The sequence below is a fragment of the Drosophila suzukii genome, chromosome X (genome assembly GCF_043229965.1).
Source record: "Drosophila suzukii chromosome X, CBGP_Dsuzu_IsoJpt1.0, whole genome shotgun sequence".
In the NCBI taxonomy this organism is placed as follows: domain Eukaryota; kingdom Metazoa; phylum Arthropoda; class Insecta; order Diptera; family Drosophilidae; genus Drosophila; species Drosophila suzukii.
The window spans coordinates 29533249-29551935 of NC_092084.1; the positions used below are offsets into that span (position 1 = coordinate 29533249).

The 18687-nt window shown below is 37.2% G+C and overlaps 1 protein-coding gene across 1 annotated transcript in view; it reads right to left on the bottom strand.

Annotated features, from left to right (window-relative positions):
* Positions 1–18687, bottom strand: part of LOC108007883 (chaoptin) — a 381371-nt gene that overhangs the window by 322330 nt on the left and 40354 nt on the right. The window contains exon 2 of the mRNA XM_017071652.4: positions 7674–7738. The gene's annotated coding sequence lies outside the window, so the exon portion shown is untranslated. The remainder of the gene's footprint in view (positions 1–7673; positions 7739–18687) is intronic.

Here is an 18687-nt window from a genome sequence, read left to right on the forward strand (position 1 = left end):
GATGACAGCTGCCTTTGGTGGGAGTTTTTGGATGGGTTTCCTGGGTGTCTTTCGGGTGGCTTTTGCACTCGAGCGTGGAGTCAACTGCAATTGCAGCTGCACCACCCCCGTCGAATTTTGCACCACAGCCATGGCACCGTTGCGCCGTTTTAGCCAAACGGAAGTCATAAAAGACGCGCATTTTCCTCTTCTTATTTTCGCTCCTCTGGTGACAAGGACAACACCAATAACAATAACACTAACAATAACAATGAGAATAAGTAGGGAACCAACAATGCAGCTATATATTCTCGTTAAAAAGCAAATGCCCAGAACAGCGTTGGATTTTAATGGGCCAGATAATTCCATAATGTAGATAAATTCATTTGGCACGCGTCTAATTAAGTGGCATTGCATTTTGGCCATAACTAGGTTTCATTCCATTTATCCTCTGACTTTTATGGCACATCGCTGACTATCGTCCTCGTATCATTAATCAAAGACTAAACGCCTATGGAGACAGGCGTGGATATTGAGGGTAGACTGTATCGGACTGGGATCTCCTTGGGGGGTGGACTCAAAAGATGGACGGTCAAGCAAAGTCACCGACATGGCTTATTGCATCAATCAGCCGAGTGCAGGGAACTAAACCTCAAAGCAATTTAACACGAAAAGTAGGTGATTATTGTTGGCTTTATTTCTCAACAGGGGTACTCTGGGTCTTTAAAATTTGGGTAAGTTCATAAAAATCTAATTAATACGGTACTTATTATGCTTTAAAGTCTATAAAAATTTCATAAGTAAACTATCACAGGAGTATAAAGGACTTGGTTGCGTGGGGTTTTCAGAGCAATTTTATTGTTTCATCCTTTTTTATTTCCAATTTTAATTTCAGTCTTCCACCGGGTGGTGGGATTAGTCCAAAAATAGTACAACCTTTTTTTAAAATATACATTCTGCTTTTAAACTTTACTTCTTAGTTACTACAAATTTTACACAAAATATATACTTTTTTCTACGAGGCAGTTTCACTTGTTTGTGTAAATCATTGCTAGGTGATCTAAAAATTCGATTTTTATATCCGTTACTCGTAGAGTAAATGGATATACTGGATTCGTCGGAAAGTATGTAACAGGTAAAAGGAAGCGTTTCCGACCCCATAAAGTATATATATTCTTGGTCAGGATCACTAGCCAGTCGATCTAGCCATGTCCGTTTGTCCTCTCTAGTCTCTCAGTTTTAAAGCTTTTGGGATGAAACCTTCCCGAAAGTCTTATTTTTATTGCTGTATAAGTCGGATCGAGCCGGATCAGACTATTATATCCTATAGCTCCCAAAGGAATTCTTTTTAAAAAGTGTAAAAAAATTATAACTTTTGCGTTTTCGACATATTAACTCTAACCCTTGAAAATATCATTCTTTTTATGTTTCAGAATTTCGAATAAAATTTATAATAAATATATAATAATAAATAAATTTATAACAGATCTACTTTTACGTGTAATCCATATTTTAGAGAGTACTGCCTAGCCAACATTTGGCTAAAATTAAAAAAAGGGTTTTGATATGTTGTATAATTATATAATATAATTATAATATATAATTTTGATATTGTATAATTATACCCGTTACTCGTAGAGTGAAAGGGTATACTAGATTCGCCGGAAAGTATGTACGCTTAAGTTATTTTGGTGAAACTGTAAATTTCAGACAACAAAAATTAACAAGAACTGTGATTTCTACACTACAAATTATTTCTGAACAGTTCTGTATGGCAGACTATAAAATTTATGTTGGGCGATCGGGGATCATTTTATATCATATATATATCGTTCTTAAACTAATTTGTATCGAACTGCTTTCAGAATTATGTTGTCAAAAATCGTGTTTCTATATATTGAAGCCAATAAACTGTACTTTTGCTTAATGCGAAAGCATAATTGTCTGCAGCATGATGTGTCAAATGTATACTTTGCTACATATGTTGAAAAATCTATTTTGACCGTAAATACATTGTTTATTTATTGAAACCGGGTCCAATAATTGGTTGTTTCGACTTTCGAACTGTGTCTATCATACACTGGATAGGGTCGGTATCTTAATCAAGTTTCGATTGCCAGCGCACGTTCAATAATTGTAAACAGGAGTTCGCGCGAGAGTTAAATAAACCTAAAGGCCTTTTAAGTAACATGATATATATTATATATTTACTAATGGTATATTGTGTAATAGGGCTATTCGTGGATGGTAAAACAAGAGTAACAAAAAGCCGTATAAATGAACTTAGTGTTACCCCTTCAGTGCAAGTCATCATGTAAGAAATGCTCTATTCTAACGGCACCTCTTAGGAAAAAACGACATAAGCCTAATTTACAGGATTTGTCAAAACACTTTTTTGACAGTCAGAAAAAGGTATTATTTTTATGTTATGTTATGAAATCTTATACCCGCTAAAAATGTGATTGCAGATTCTGTATTAACGAAGTTATTTTTATACCCTTGCAGAGGGTATAATGGTTTCAGTCAGAAGATATATATATATATCTTCTTGATCAGCATCACTAGACGAGTCGATCTAGCCATGTCCGTTTATCCTCTCTAGTCTCTCAGTTTTAAAGCTTTCGGGATGAAACTTTCCCGAAAGTCTTATTCTGTTGCTGGTAGTATATTGGTCGGAACGAGCCGGATCGGACAACTATATCCTATAGCTCCCAAAGGAATAATCACAAAATTCTTTTTAAAAATTGTACAAAAGTTATAACTTTTGTGTTTTTTGGCATGTTAACTTTAGCCCTTGAAAATATTCTTTTAATGTTTCAGAATTTCGAATAAAATTTATAAAAAATCGGACGATATTATCATATCGGGTATATCGGACATGGGTAGATCTACTTTTACGTGTATTCATATTTTAGAGAGTACTGCCTAGCCAACATTTGGCTAAAATTAAAAAAAGGGTTTTGATATAAAAACATTTATTTTTGTATAATTTTGGATTTGGATTTCTATTGACTACCCCTATTAACATTTTCCCTTGTTTTTGGCCAACACCAATTTTTGGAACAATCGGCCAAAGAAAACTAGAAAAAAGCTGGCTTAAATGGATTGTTATGTACTGAATGAATGAATCAATGAATGAATGATTCTGGGGCCATGGGCTGTGCCCACACAAATGGATAATGATGCGTTTGTGTATTGGGAGCGCCTTTATTAGACAAAAAACACCAGCACCCGTACGCATGGGGATGCCCCGAATTTTCCAAGTTGAGATGGAGCACTTACACTCTCAAGCTTGCTCTATTTCAAGTTGAGCTAAAGTTTTCTTTCTCTTCATAAAAAAGCTCTATAAGAGGGTTTTTCTTGGCGAGATTCAGTTGCAAACTTTGGCCATGTTCTTGAAGCTGTCAGTTCTTGCCCGACCGTTGTGCAGCTTTAAGAATTTCTAGACCTTGTTTTTCCTACTCCATTTTTACCATCATAGGCATCATTCTCTTCAGAGCACGACTAATTTAACTATACTGTTTGTAAATTTTCGTGTAAGATTGAGGTATCCAAATTTATACCCGTTATTCGTAGAGTAAAAGTGTATACTAGATTCGTCGGAAAGTATGTAACACGTAGAAGAAAACGTTTCCGACCCCAAAGAGTGTATAAATTTTTGATCAGAATCACTAGCCGCGTCGATATAGCCATGCCTGTCTGTCAGTATGAACGCTGAGATCTTGGAAACTATAAGACCTAAAATGTTGGGACTTGGCATGCGTATTCTTGAGCTTCTTGCGCAGCAGGGTGCCACGCCCACTCAAACGCCCACAAACGACCATAACACTAAAATCAGTCTAGCTCCCATTTTTTAATGTTTTGTAAAAACTTAAATGAGATTTTATACTTATTATAAAAACCTTTCTATTTTTAACCGGTCGTTAAAAAGTTATAACCAATTAATAAATAATATTTTGCAGATCCGCTGTTTTCTCTAATACGCCACTAAGCCGCTAGGGGCGCTGAAGGCTAGTTGACGTTATAGGTTAGGTGGCGCTAGGATAAAGAGAGTATATGTCTATCCTCTCCCCTTAGCTGAGCAACAGGTATCTAATAGTCGTGGCAATCGACCATAGCGTTTTCTCGTGTTTTATAATAAAAGCAAATTATAACCCTGTGTTAACTATTATTTTATTATACACGTTGCGCTGTATGTCTGTCCGTGTAAACGAGATTTTATATTTAGATTTGATTCAGCGCAAGTTTGTTCTCGAAATGTGCAAGAAGCCTTAATATATATGTGTATTATAATCACTGTGGACGGCAGTCCACCACCAGGAGAGTGTGCGATGGCGTCTACTTATGTACACGAAAAAATAAAAAAAAACTGTAATGTTTCGATCGTAACGAGTGATACAAAATTCGAAAAGTATAACAAAAACTAAAAGAATTGCATACCAAGACTGAAGCTACAAACCTATACCACAAAATTTAATAAAATACCCCAAATGTACATAAATAATAATTTACCAACTAAGTAGCCAAAATACAACGAACAATATGTAATCAAACTAATAGACTTAATATCATTAACCTTAAAAGCCGAAGGCCTTGTTGCCAGTGCTTTACCAACTAAGTTAGTCTAGTTTTGTAAACTTCTCTATCTTTAATAATAAATAAATAAATAAATAAATACCTTTACAAAATCCTTAAAGCAGACTGATTATAGAGTTATGGGGCGTGAGAGTGGGCGCGTACAATTTTTTTAACTTTGTTTCCATCAATTGACGAAACCAATACATTTCTGTTTATTTTAGCATCAAATCTGCTCCTGATCAGGAAATTATTTACTTTATAGGGTCAGAAACGTTTCCTTCTGTCTATTACATTATATCGTGATTTTTCTTAAGCATATAATATTGTGATATAACTTGACATGATGTATTTTTTTTTTCCAGTTATTTAACAATTTGAAATGAAAAATTCAACTCGACCAATTATTTTTCGATTTTTTTCAGCACTATTGCAATTTTTTTTTCTTTCCACATCCAAAATAACACATGTATAAAAAAAACTGTTATTTTTTGTTGACATTTGCGAATTAACCTACTTAATTTTTTAAATTTTTATCGAGAGCTGAATTATTATAAGTTTTCAAACTTTCGTGAAGAAAAAATAAACAATTTTGGCATATGCATACAGTTTCAGTGTGCTTTCATCAGTTTATTACCATACCCTACAACTTTTGAAAATGCAAAGGTTTACGCCAAGAGCTGCATGATGTAGCTCCGTTAGAATTTTACCATCGAACTTTTACAGAAATATACTTAATCCCATATCCCTAAACTCCCTGACAAAATAAATAAATATTTAAATGTGCTCTGTGTAGCACATAACCATATAAAATTCATCAAAATTTGTATGCAAATTCATTGATAATTGATCAACAAAAAAAAGTCTCTTGTTTAATGATTGTCTATGATGTGAGTACAGGAACAGAAAGTTAATCCGCAATAAGGTTACGGTGCATATAAAAAATTAATTTTTGAAAGCGATTTACGAGTTGAAATGTTTCAATCTTGTTTCTGTATATAAAGCATTTCTCAATGCCCTTTACAAGTCATAATGCCCTGATCTCAGCTCTTCAATGTTTTCGGAACATATATATTTCATGGAAGCTATTTATAAATTGTTACTCTGCCCATGTTGATGGAAAAATATTGCTTTGCTTATATTTTTTGTAATTTTTTGAATGCGACAGTGTCAGAAAAAAGTAGTATGAGAAAGGAAAATATGGTTCGAATGCAAATTTCTAAACATTTTCAAAAAATCATAAAAAATATAAGCAAATCGTTTTTTGGAAAATTCTTTTTGCAGTTATTATTAGTTTTGTTTTAAGAAACTTTTAGCATCAAAAAATTTTAGTTTTCAAGACGTGGAAAAAAGTTTTAAAAGTAGATTTTCACAAAAATTCGGCATTTTTAATAAGTACTGAAAGGGTTAAGAAAAGTCTTGTATTGTTCAAACGGAATTGAAATGACCTTTCCGTTAATGCTAAAATGTAGATGAAGTAAGTTCAAATTATGAGTATATTTAACTTTTGTTTTGTGTAAATTCTTTTGACCACCCCTGTATGTATTATTAATGGGGCATTCTTTAGTTTATACTGAACCTGTTACATATTTTTCCCCACATACAACAAAATACAGTATACCGTCATACTCTCTTCTATCAATATTCAAAATACTTTTAGTTTGATAGATTACAACAAATTGTTTCTGATGTCAGGGTTTCTTTATATTTGTCTAACCTCTCCAGCACTATATTTCGATTGAATATTTTTAACAATTTCTGGTTACTTTGTCCAATAATTAAAATTAGTTCTCCTAAATAAATGCGTTTCTCAGAAACCGGTTGCTGATTTCAGAGAGTGGCTGTTCTCTTTTTTTAATAAATGCGATGTAGTCGTCTTTTGTTCGCAAGTTTACACGCAGCTGTCAAATCACAATACTTGCTAAGAGTTTCCATTAACTCATTTTCCTCTCCCATTTCTCCGATGTGCGTGTGTGTTCGTGTATTGATTGTGTTAAGTGTTCGGTGCACTTGAGGGGATGGTTGGGTAGGGGGGACTTTCCCACTGAAGCTTCAGCTTGTTGCCATTGCTCGAAACTTTCGCCATTGTTATAACAAAATAATGGCCCTCATACACCCATACACTCACTTACGCACCCACACACCACTCTTGCCAGGACTCCTTCACACACACGTAAACAGTTTAAAAACCCTCAAACTTTGCTTGCACTTGTCGCTTAATTCAATATGCACAAGTCCTCTTCACACTCTTTTTTATTCTTGCTTCTCTTTGCCCCGCCGCCTTTTGTTTCTTTTTTAGAAGTTTTTCCTATTTCTCGTCCGTCTTGCTCAACATGTTTTCTTATTCTTTGGTGGCACTAAAGGATTGAGTAATCTATCTGAAATAAAAATTTCGAAATAATATCTTATTTACACACAGAAAATGTAGAATGAAAATTTTGAGAACGAACGTTCTTAAAAATTTATTGAATTGCATTAAAATACAATCGAAAAAAGCGAATTTCCAGGGATGTACAGATATTAAAGAGTACAGAGGGCTCCCGAATCCTCGCTCCGATAGTTTTAGACTTTACTTTTACTTAACAGTTGTTTTAAGGTTTTATCTTAAGTACTTGCACTCAGAAAAGAAATCAATTACTTCGACCTTTAATCAAGCACTTTCAGTATCAAAACTTCGCCAAGCATTGAAAATCCTGATCTCGAGAACAAAAATGAAATGTTGGTCTAAAATTAGGTATAAACTGTTCTCTACTTCGGAAGTTCTTATACCCTTTTAGAGGATACTAAAATGTTGGTCAGAAGATTGTAACGCACTGAAGGAGATGTTTCCGATCCTATAAAGTATATAAATTCTGTATCAGGATCACTAAGAGAGTTGATATAGCCCTGCCGTTAAAAAATGGGAGCTTCTCAAAGATTTTCGACCAAAAAACTTTGTCAATTGGCAACCCTACATGCGACAACCCTCTAATAGAAATTGCTATTATAGGAACTATAGTGAGAAAAGAGCCAAGTTTTTGGGTTCTTCAAGACATTTTTCTCTTATTCGCGGTTTAATATTTCATATTTCCTACTTATAGTAAATTAGTTTTTATTTGTAAAATTTGTTTTTTACTCACCTTTACACAATGACTCGTGATTGTGGATCGTTTGTTCTATTACCTCGGAGTCTTTGAATCGGTCACTGGAAAATGAAGAGGAAAACGTGGATATAGCGTTTAAAAATCAATACAAATATTTTTGTAAGATTTTTTTGCATAAGTGTTGCATATCAAATACCAGAAATCTCGTAAAATAAAGTAATTTCTTTAAAGGCTACGTTTTCCAAATTAGGAACTGGTCACTCTAAAATATGGACAAGCCCACATGCTCAAATGCCCACATGTATTCTTAAATAGACTAACAATAAGTGGATCAAATCTTAAAAATAAATATAAACTACCTTTCAGACATGTAGACTGACTTAATCTGAATGGCCCCCATAATTATTGCTGGGGTGGTAGATCGTTCCGAAGTAGACGGTTTCTGTTGGAGACCCGTGTTAGATTCCTTGCGAGATTTTTTGGGTGCAGTGTGAGTTTCTTATGGTAAGCCGCTTTCTGCATTGATATTTTATCTTTAACCGGCGGTATGCGAAGATCCCTCTGGATGTTTTCGTTCCTCCAGGTAAGACGTCTGTCGAGGTGGGCGTTGAGACATGTTACATCGTTGGCTTGGGGGATCTGCGCACTGTTCAAAGTTAGCGTGGGGCACGATTGTGTGTTAAGAGTAAACTTACTTTAAAAAGTAAGCGTACACTTTTGTTCATTAATTTTGATTCGCCAGTCTGATAGCCACTATCCAACTACCAGCAGATGGTCTGCTAGTTTCTCTAGTTGGGCATCTCGAACGGCTCAGAATAGCGGTGTCTTCAGCAAACGTGAACGTAATTTGATGTGCCGGGATTACATTGTGTCCTCTTAAATATGGTGTTATGCGCTTGAGTAGGCATTTTTCTAATAATTTGGACAGGCACGATAATAAACTTATTAGCCTGTACGATGAGGGAATTTTGTGGTCTTTTTTCGGTATCATTATGAAAACAGATTTGATCCATTTATTGGGAAGTACCCAAGTTTTAGGATTCAATTATCATTTCTGTCGTTATTTAGTCCCCTCCTGGAGCCTTTTTATAAACAATTTTCACTGAAATGTATTGATCTCGTCAATACCTATCGATTGATCAAAAAAAATGTTTGCCACGCCCACTCTAACGCCCACAAACCTCCTAAGCCTTTGGCGCCCACAATTTTCATGCTAGAAAACAATTTTAACTGATATGTCAATACCTATCGATTGGCCCCAAAGAATATATATATTTGATTGGGTCGGAAACGCTTCCTTCTACCTGCTACATACTTTCCGACAAATCTATTATACCCTTTTACTCTACGAGTAATAAAAAGGAGAGTGTGGAGAGTGTACATTTAAATTTGACTTTAATTTTACATCACACGATAGTCCCATTGGTTGCTAGTAGAAGAAATAGGAATTGGAAACTGTGAACGGATTACCGAGGTATAAATTAATCTTATATGTTTACTTAAGACTAGCCCGTCACGGGCATTAACACCGCGTATTTTATGCGCCTTATATATTGAGCACTTTCAGAGTAAATCGTTGGGATTTTTTTTTGAAGCAGTTTACGGTTCTGTTCACTCGCTCCTCAGTTTGACTAACGAAATTTTGGACTGCGGGAAATGCTTAAAAATTCGGAATTCAATCAATCCCAACGCTTTGTGATATTTTCCTCCTACTTGCTCTCCTCTCTGTGTGCTCTGTTTTATTATTTTGTTGTTACCCCTGCAATTGTATCAGCAGCAGCGTTATTTATCAAGAAAAAATTCACAAAGCCAAAACAAGAGGAGCGTAGAGCCCAAGTCAGAAAACAAAGCCGAGTGATGGGAGGGGTGGGTGTCGGATGGCAAAGGTAATCACGTTAAGCCAAAAGCCAAAGGCTGGTTAGCCCGCAGAAAAGAGTTAGAAACAGGTCGACAGCCTTATTCGCTCTATTCTGATATCTTTTATTAAAACACAATGGTAGGGGAGTGTAAGGTAGGGTAAGGGGACGAACTCGTCAAATCTCATAAGTGACGTCAATTCAAAAATTCCAAATAACTCTAGTCGATTTCTTTTTTTGTGCCAACAATGTATTTAAAATAACATTACTAGGAGTTCACGTAATTTGTTCGTAAGATAATTTTCACTAACAAGGTGAAACAAACATTATAAAACCTATGCAATGCATATGTGTTTCATCAGTGCTAGAGCAAAATCTTTGCTCTTTTTTGTGAAAAACTAAGTCAGAAAAATGTATACAAGTATATACTAGGTCTTTAGCAACAGTTCTTGGTACTTTGTGTTTTTTCTTTTGCCCCTTATGAAAGTGACACCATTGCATTACCAACAGTACCTTGTAGGGTGTGAAGACTTTATTTATTTTTGGTAATTTTTGCCATTATATCGTTATTTGTTTCTTTTCTACAGCCGATGCCTAAAAAACACTTGTTTTTTAATGATTTTTGTGAACTAGCAATTGAACAACCTAATTTGTTCGATTTAAACCCTGAACTGAAGTCGACTTTTTTTAAGTGAACTGGCCAATTTCATACCATTGTTGTACATTTTTAACCTTTCTTGAAGAAAAATAAATGATTTTCAAATCTGCATAGAGGTTTAGTGTGTATTTATTAGTTCGTCATCTTACCCTATAACTTTTAAAAGTAAAAGCAGTTGTCACTATACCGTAAACTCTCCCATATATTTTATTACTGTAATATTTGAAATGTGAACTCTCTTTTAACTAAGTTATATTTATATTATCAATAATATTTACTAATAAAATAAAATAACAGAAGGGAAAGTTGATAATACATAATGTGAAGAACCGCGGACACCCTGCCAGATGCTGATATTTCTGCCAAAAAATAAAGGAAAGCACATCCTCGGGGGCCACGTGCAACACGGCGTATGAGCAACATCAAAGGCAGAAATTGCATCGGAAAATACCGCCGCTGGCGAGGAGACGCACAATTTGTAAGCAATACGCCAGCTCGAGGGCCGAGAGAATCCCGGATAGCGGACCACCGAGACTACGGCGGAGAAGGTGCACGACATAACCGGATGGTTAAGCAAGCCAAAGGCAACGTGCAAATCCGCCGGAGCGCGAGGAGAAAAAAGGGAAAATGCGGTAATAATTCTTCTTACGCATTTGACGCTCGCAAGGCGCCCAAAAGCTGGCAGAGGGGGCTTGTACTTAGCGCGCAGAGAGAGTTCAAAAAAATATGCGGAAAAACAGGAAAATCAGAAAGAGCACAGCGAAGACGAGGGAAAACCTGGGGAGAAACCAAAGCCAGCGACATGCAAAAATCAACAGGAACAACGCTGCAAAAACAAAGCAAGCCAAAAGACGGCACAAAAAATGCTGCAGATTCTGAGGGAGGGGCGTAGAACGGGGAATACTAGAGGGGGATACTAGAGACAGAGGCGGAGTCGGAGAAGGAGGAAGAGGAAACGCGAGAACTAAGCGCAATGGGAAGCGGCCGCGCGTGCTATGGATAACACGTTAATCCTTGTGAAGATAATGAGCAACAATATGCTTTGCATAAGCACCGTCCGAATGAGGGAGACCCAGGAAACGGGGCATGGTCTTCGCGGGCGGAAAACTCGCGTGGGAATGTGGCAAATTGCAGATTTGTTTGGTGCAGCAGCCGGCGGCAGTATAATGCAACAAAGTATGTGGTACCCACCGGCGACCGGGAAAACCAATATCTGGACAAACAGTTCCCGCAGCAATTAGGATGCGAGCAGTGGGGCAAATATCATAGGGGTATAATTCCACATTGTCGGTCAGTTTCATGAACCAATTATTTTTCCACACAGAACCAACCAACATTAACATCTCAAAACATTATTATACCCGTTCCTCGCAAAGTGAAATGGTGTAATAGATTCGTCGGGAGGTATGTAACAGCTAGAAGGAATTGTTTCCGACCCCATAAAGTATATATATTCTTGATCCGGATCACTAGCCGAATCGTTCAAGCCATGTTCATCTGTCCGTATGAACGCTGAGATCTCGGAGTTGGCGCTATAGAAGGAGAAGGTAGGTGGCGCTAGGTGGCACTAGGTGGCGCTATAGGCTAGGTGTGCGCACTCCCTTAAGCTGAGTAACGGTTATCAAATATTCGAGGCCATCGACTATGCCGTTTTCTCTTGTTTTTGGTTCAAATGTTTTAAGGAGTGAATGTTGGTTATGTTAACCTTCTGTGTGGATCAAGAAAATATCAAATTGACGAAAGGGCGGAAACTAACTTAACTAACATAGTTTAACTATGGCTAGCAATTAAAGTAATAAATAAATAAGCTAAAACACTTCTTACAAAAGTATGACCTTCTTAGATTAAGGTTGTTTATACGAACTGAGTGAATTTATTTGTTGAAGTGGTAAATCCAAAAATTATTTAAGAAATCCGAATATTTTTAGAACAGCGATTCACTATGAGAAAAATATAAATACGTGCTTCTTAGATAAATAATAGGGCAGTGTTAGAGCAATGATTTGTGGAAAACTAAGTCAGATAATTATATAAAAGTATTAACAAGTTATTTAGCAACAGTTATTTGTTTGTTTGCAGCCGATAACCAAAAAAAAAATTAAATTAAAATTATAATTAAAAAAATATAAATTAAAAAAAAAAAATTAAATAAAATTAGAAATTGAACAATTTAATCTTTTTAATTTAAACCCAGAATTGAAGTAGCCATTTTTTTAGTGTGCAGTCATATTTGTATTCAATTATTTTATATTTTAAACCGTTTTTTTAAGGAAAAATAAATAATTTTCCCATCTGCATAGAGTTTTAGTGTGTATTTATCAGTTCGTCACCTTACCCTACAACTTTTAAGTGTGAAGAAAATATTGGTTTACGCCAAGATCTCATGTAACGCCCACAAACCGCCCAAACCTGTGACGCCCACAATTTTCATGCTAGATAAAAAATTTTAACTGAAATGTATTGGTCTCGTCAATACCTATAGATTGATCCACAAAAAAGTTTGCCACGCCCACTCTAACGCCCATAACGCTTAAATCTGTCTTCCGCCGGTAGGTGGCGCACTTCAATCTCGCTTTGCTGCTTGCATATCTCCATTTCCCTTTGGTCCCATTAGCTGAGTAACGGGTATCTGATAGTCGAGGTACTCGACTATAGCGTTCTTCCTTGTTTTTGTTTGAATTAAAATCTTATGCTGAAACTGTCTCATGGAATTGTGAAATAAAATTATGCTGACCGATGCAATTTCATTGAAATCTGGAACGCAGTAGTTTGGGCTTCGAACGGAACCTTGTGTTTACTTTAAAGCCCTCAAAGTTAATGGCAAAGGCAAAATCAAAAACAAAGGCAAAGGCAATATAGCTGAAGGCAAAGGCAATATCGCTGAGATTGAATTTTTAAAAATTGTTTATTAATTCCATAACTGGAACCATTTCACGGGTTGAATAACTTGTGTGGAAATGCGTGCACAAGAACCTTCGATCTCTAAGTCTTTTCAGCCTTATTTCATCGAGTTTCTCCACGTTATACCCGTTACTCGTAGAGTAAAAGGGTATACTAGATTTGTCGGAAAGTATGCATCAGGTAGAAGGAAGCGTTTCCGACCCCGTAAAGTATAGCCAGGTCCGTCTGTCAGTCTGTCCGTATGAACGCTGTGATCTCGGAAACTATAAAAGCTGCAATACTGGGATTAGGCATGCAGATTCTAAAGATTCCTGCGCAGCGCAAGTTTGTTTCGTCAGTGTACCACTCCCACTCTAACGCCCACAAACCGGATTATACAGTTTCAATGCTAGAATACCAATTTTAACTGAAATGTATTGTTCTCATCAATACCTATCGATTGACCCAAAAACATGTTTGCCACGCCCACTTTATATATAAACGATATAAACGCGGACATCTCGGAAACTATCGAAGAGAGAGTATTGGGATTTCAGATTTGGGTTCCGTAGCCTTGTACATGGAGCCCATAACACTTAAATCTGTCTACCGCCACATAACCATATATTGAGATCGAGGGTAGGTGGCGCATTTCAATCTCGCAATGCTGCTTGCATATCTCCATTTCCCTTTAGCTGAGTAACGGGTATCTTATAGTCGAGGTACTCGACTCTGGTGTTCATCCTTGGTGTTTCTCTGCTCCTGGGGAATTTGCCAGTCGCCTTTGTTTTCTCTTTTTCTTCAGCTCTAATGGCATGTTTGGTGCTGTTGTATGACCTTCGTTACGAGTTTGGCAAGTTCATTTTCAGAGCGCCAAGTTAACTCAGAGACACACGAGTAGTTGCAAGTGATGCCGAGTGTTTGGGTTTCTGAAGTGTGTGCGTGTCTGTGGCACACGCCCCATTATGTGCCCTATTTTATATGCTTTATAATATGAACTTCGCGTATTTCCTTTGACACGGGCACAAACATATGTATATAAGACCACTGACAAATGTCTGTGTGAGCTTCTGTATGTGTAAATATAAATATAAGCAAGTTTGTGTGTCAGCGCAGAACTTATTCCACACAAGAGCAGCTAACCTACATACAGTGGACATCAGGGTAATAGTATTGAGGAGTTCAATATTTCATTTAGGTAGCGTTATTATTATTAAATATAAGGCGGTAGGCTAGTGTTCGGCCTTTTAAACCAGGAACTTAGGAACAAGTCTTAATGATTTCTTAAAATTTATAATATTAACTAGTTATCAATGAAAATCGTTTTCATTATTAATTTGATACGGATTATTAAATTCCCTTTAAATTATGTTACGTTTTTTTTCAATACCGCATTTCTTTCACTTTCCCCTAGAGTGGGGGGAGATTTATCCCCAAATTTCCCTGCCGTTGGACCGCTCATGGCTACGTTCAAGGGCAAAAATAATAATGTAATACTAAATAAGTATTGAGTACCGAATTAGAGAAACATAGGATGTTCGTACTAGATGCTATTATACTGGCCGCATCTGTGCGAGAACACACACCCTTTGTTTGCATACTTATGTGTCTTAGTGTCGCTTGTTGGCCCGCTACAACCTAATTTGGCCGTGTCTCGCGCATTTCTTCATTTTTCATGCATGCTAATGTGTTATATTTTGACAGACACCGAACCCACCCACTTGGAAGTGCCCCCACCCAGGCCAGCACCTCTGATGGCCCACAAAGTCAGACAGGCTGTCTAGGCTGCTTACAGCTGCGTATTATGGCAACATGACTTTGGCGTTTCGCCCCCCTTGAACTTGTTGTTACGGGCTTCTCTGTCCTTCTATGCTTTTTCTGGCTTTTCCCTACTTTCTATATTGTTCCCGCTTTCCCACTTTGTATGCAAATGTGTTTGGCTTATGTTCGTGCTTAAGTCAAATTTATGGGGAATAACTTTTGGTTAGTATTTTGACCAATTGTACGACAAATGTTTATTAATTGCGGTGGTCACTTTGAAAGTTCTGGCCACTCTCAGAATCCAAATCCGACGTATTGGTATATTGATATATATTGAAAAGCACCACACTGTTTATAAATTGGAGGTTATTTGAGGACACTATTACTGGCGTGTCTGGGAAGTTATTTATATATAAATATATATGACTATAGTTGTTTTAAAGTGGATGTTGTGAAGGTGAAACACTTTTGCAAGGTTACAAATTCCTATATTAGATCAATCAATTTAAGCACAATATAAAAAGGCACAGGTTTAGGGTTTTTTAGTCTCAACAGAGTTTTGTCGGTGTCGTACGATAAGAAACAAAGTCTTCGGCAACAGGTAACCCCAGGCAGAAACTTTTCTGATTTAATATTTGCCAAAGATCTAGCCAGAGCTCCCAATTTTTGCCATTTTAAAGTATGCACAGATGCCATATGCCCTATAGGCGGTTATACGCAGTACACAGTATGTACGTACATCGCATGTGTGAAGGCACCGGCGCCCCCTGCTCCATTTTGCACAACTGCCGGGAGTAAAGTTTTTTGGCAAGCTGTGCATGGCTGACGGAAATTTCCATAGTTTTACAGCGAAATTTGCTTAATCCGGGAGACCGCCACCAGCGGTTGCACACGGAGTCTTGAGCCGGAGTCCGGGGGTATGGGGACCTGGGTCCTGAAGATGAAATGCATTGCAGGCGGCGAGAGACTGTCGGAGTGACGTGATAAGGCTGACGGCGAAAATGTCTCCGGGGCTTCTGTAAGTCCCGGCTTAAGCCATTTCATTTCATTTCATTTCCGATTCCATTGCCATTTCATTCCATTCCATTCTTCGATCCGTCATCGCAATTCGACAAGGTCGAATTCAATTGTATTGTCATGTGTGGATGGGTAGTTGGTTGAGTCTCTGCATTTCGCTTTTTCGTTTCGAATTTTCATTTTCATTTCCAACCGCATTGTCACCCAGAAAAAAAACTACTGGTGGAGGTACGAAACAACGGATTGACAACGAATTTAGTGTTCACTATGAGTTAATGTATATTAAGGACTAATACCTTAATTAAAATATTAAATAAATTTAAAAACTATGCTTAAAGGTTTCGGTTTTAGGAACATTTTTGTTTTTAGTTTTCTAAATCGAGAAAAAGTTCTTAACTTTGGTTGCTCGCTTTTCTGTCCTGTCCATATATAACGTAATCATATTTTTTGCGGATTTTTGAATTGAGTTTCACAAAACACAACCAAATAAAACTTAAACTGCTTGCTTTTCAACTGAGATCTTAAATTGGTTTTTGTAACTTTTGTAAAATGAAAATATAATTTCCAGTACAATCATATTAGAAATCGTATGTACTTACATTTTCGGTAATGGTGCTTGTGGTATCTGCCAACAAGTTGAGGTACACATGTATATCAAAAACAAAATAGGATACCACTATCGATAGTGCTACAACGCTAGTAGAGAAATAAATAAGGGCTAAGAACATATTCCGACCTATATAAGTTTACGCGAAATACGTCAATACGGTCACTCTCCCTGCGCCGAAAATAGTGTCCTGCGACAGGGAATAATAAAAAACATTAAGCCGAGATTATTCAAATCAAAGGCGGCCTTGCGGGCCACCGGTGGCAAATGCATGTGGTGGCGGAACCACTCTCTGGTTACCCCCTTTGGGGAACAACAGCCACATTGACTTGCGCCCTCATGCATATGGATGCGTTCTCGTCGTATTTGTTTATGCGCCCGCCATCTTGTTTGATCAAACAGGAGCGCAAACACATCTGTATATTTATGAGTTGTGTTGGCCGCCAACATCAAACCTACCCACCATCTACGTCCCCTTTTACCACCGCCCGCAGCATAGATTATCCGCATCTCTGCCAATGTTACGGCACTAGTGATATTCATATACATCCATATGCATCGGGTGAGAAAACTTGTTACATGTTTATGGAAACCTTGAGCTGGCACAATTTCGATAGCAATACCGAATACATATTCTAACGATGTTAAATTGGAAACATGAAACTTTAAGTCAACTGTTTTGTGGGCTATGTGACACTTTTCAAAGTGATATTGGTTTTGATGTGACCTTGTTTTGATGCGCAATTTCCACATTCATTTCTGTCTTCTTTGCCAGGGTTCCAAAAAGTATGCTCTTCAAAATAGATTTGAAACGTAATTTATGGGTAAAAAAAAAGTTATGGGTACACCCACAAAATAAAAATGACCTAAGAGTCCCAAAAATGGCCTAATCTTTTGAGCTAAGTCCATGCATTGCCTAAAATTTAGGATTCCATAACCTTACATTTTGGGTCACCAATGCCCCAAAATGTGGGCCATTTAAGGCCTAGATTTTTGGTAACTGACTAATAATAATACTATATCTAATATATAGTATAAAAACATGGGCTCAGTAGAACAAGTGGAGCGTCCCGACACTTTCTTGTTTTTAGGGTTCGAAGTTCGAAGTTCGATTGGGCCTTCGCACCATGTTACGCGTGAGCGTGTATGTTGAAGTCTATGTAAAGTAAACAATTTAGAACTTCCTCAAGTTTTTAATATTTTACAACTTTATTTTTTACAAAATGCACGTATTCTGTGCGAGATGTCAAACCGATATTAAAGCGACAACGATACTCCAAGAAAATAGTAGTACCATTTTTAAGGTAACGCATCGGACTCTCTCGCGGAAGACCGGCGATTTATTCCCACCACGGAAAAAATAAAAACAAGGAGGAACGCTATAGTCGACTACCTCGACTATCAGATACCCGTTACTCAGCTAAATGGAGATATGCAAGCAGCAAAGCAAGATTAAAATGCGCCACCTACCGGCGGTATACAGATTTAAGCGTTATGAGCGTTAGAGTGGGCGTGGCAAATTTTTTTTGGATCAATCGATAGGTATCGACGAGACCAATACATTTCAGTTAAAATTTTTTATCTAGCATGAAAGTTGTGGGCGTCACAGGTTTTTGCGGTTTGTGGGCGTTAAAGTGGGCGTGGAAAACTTTTTTTGAGTCAATCGATAGGTAATGACGAGACGAATACATTTCAGTTAAAATTTTTTATCTAGCATAAAAATTGTGGGCGTCACAGGTTTTCGCGGTTTGTGGGCGTTAAAGTGGGCGTGGCAAACTTTTTTTTAGGTCAATCGATAGGTATTGATGAGAACATTACATTTCCGTAAAAATTTTTATTCTAGCATCAAAACTGTAGGAGCCACAGTTTTGGGCGGTTTGTGGGCGTTAGAGTGGGCGTGGCAGTCCACTGAAACAAACTTGCGCTGCGTAAGAAGCTCAGGAATCTGCACGCCAAATCTCAATAGCCTAGCTCTCATAGTTTCCGAGATCTCAGCGTTCATCCGGACAGACGGACAGACGGACATTGCTAGATCGACTCGGCTAGTGATCCTGATCAAGAATATATATACTTTACGGGGTCGGAAACGCTTCCTTCTGCCTGTTACATACTTTCCGACGAATCTAGTATACCCTTTTACTCTACGAGTAACGGGTATAATGATTTTATAATTTAGTCCGGCCGAAAGTCTTAGCAACTATGGCCGATTCCTCCTTGTATCTTAAGTTTTATATTTTTATTTTAAAATGATTTTTTTTTTTAGATGATATA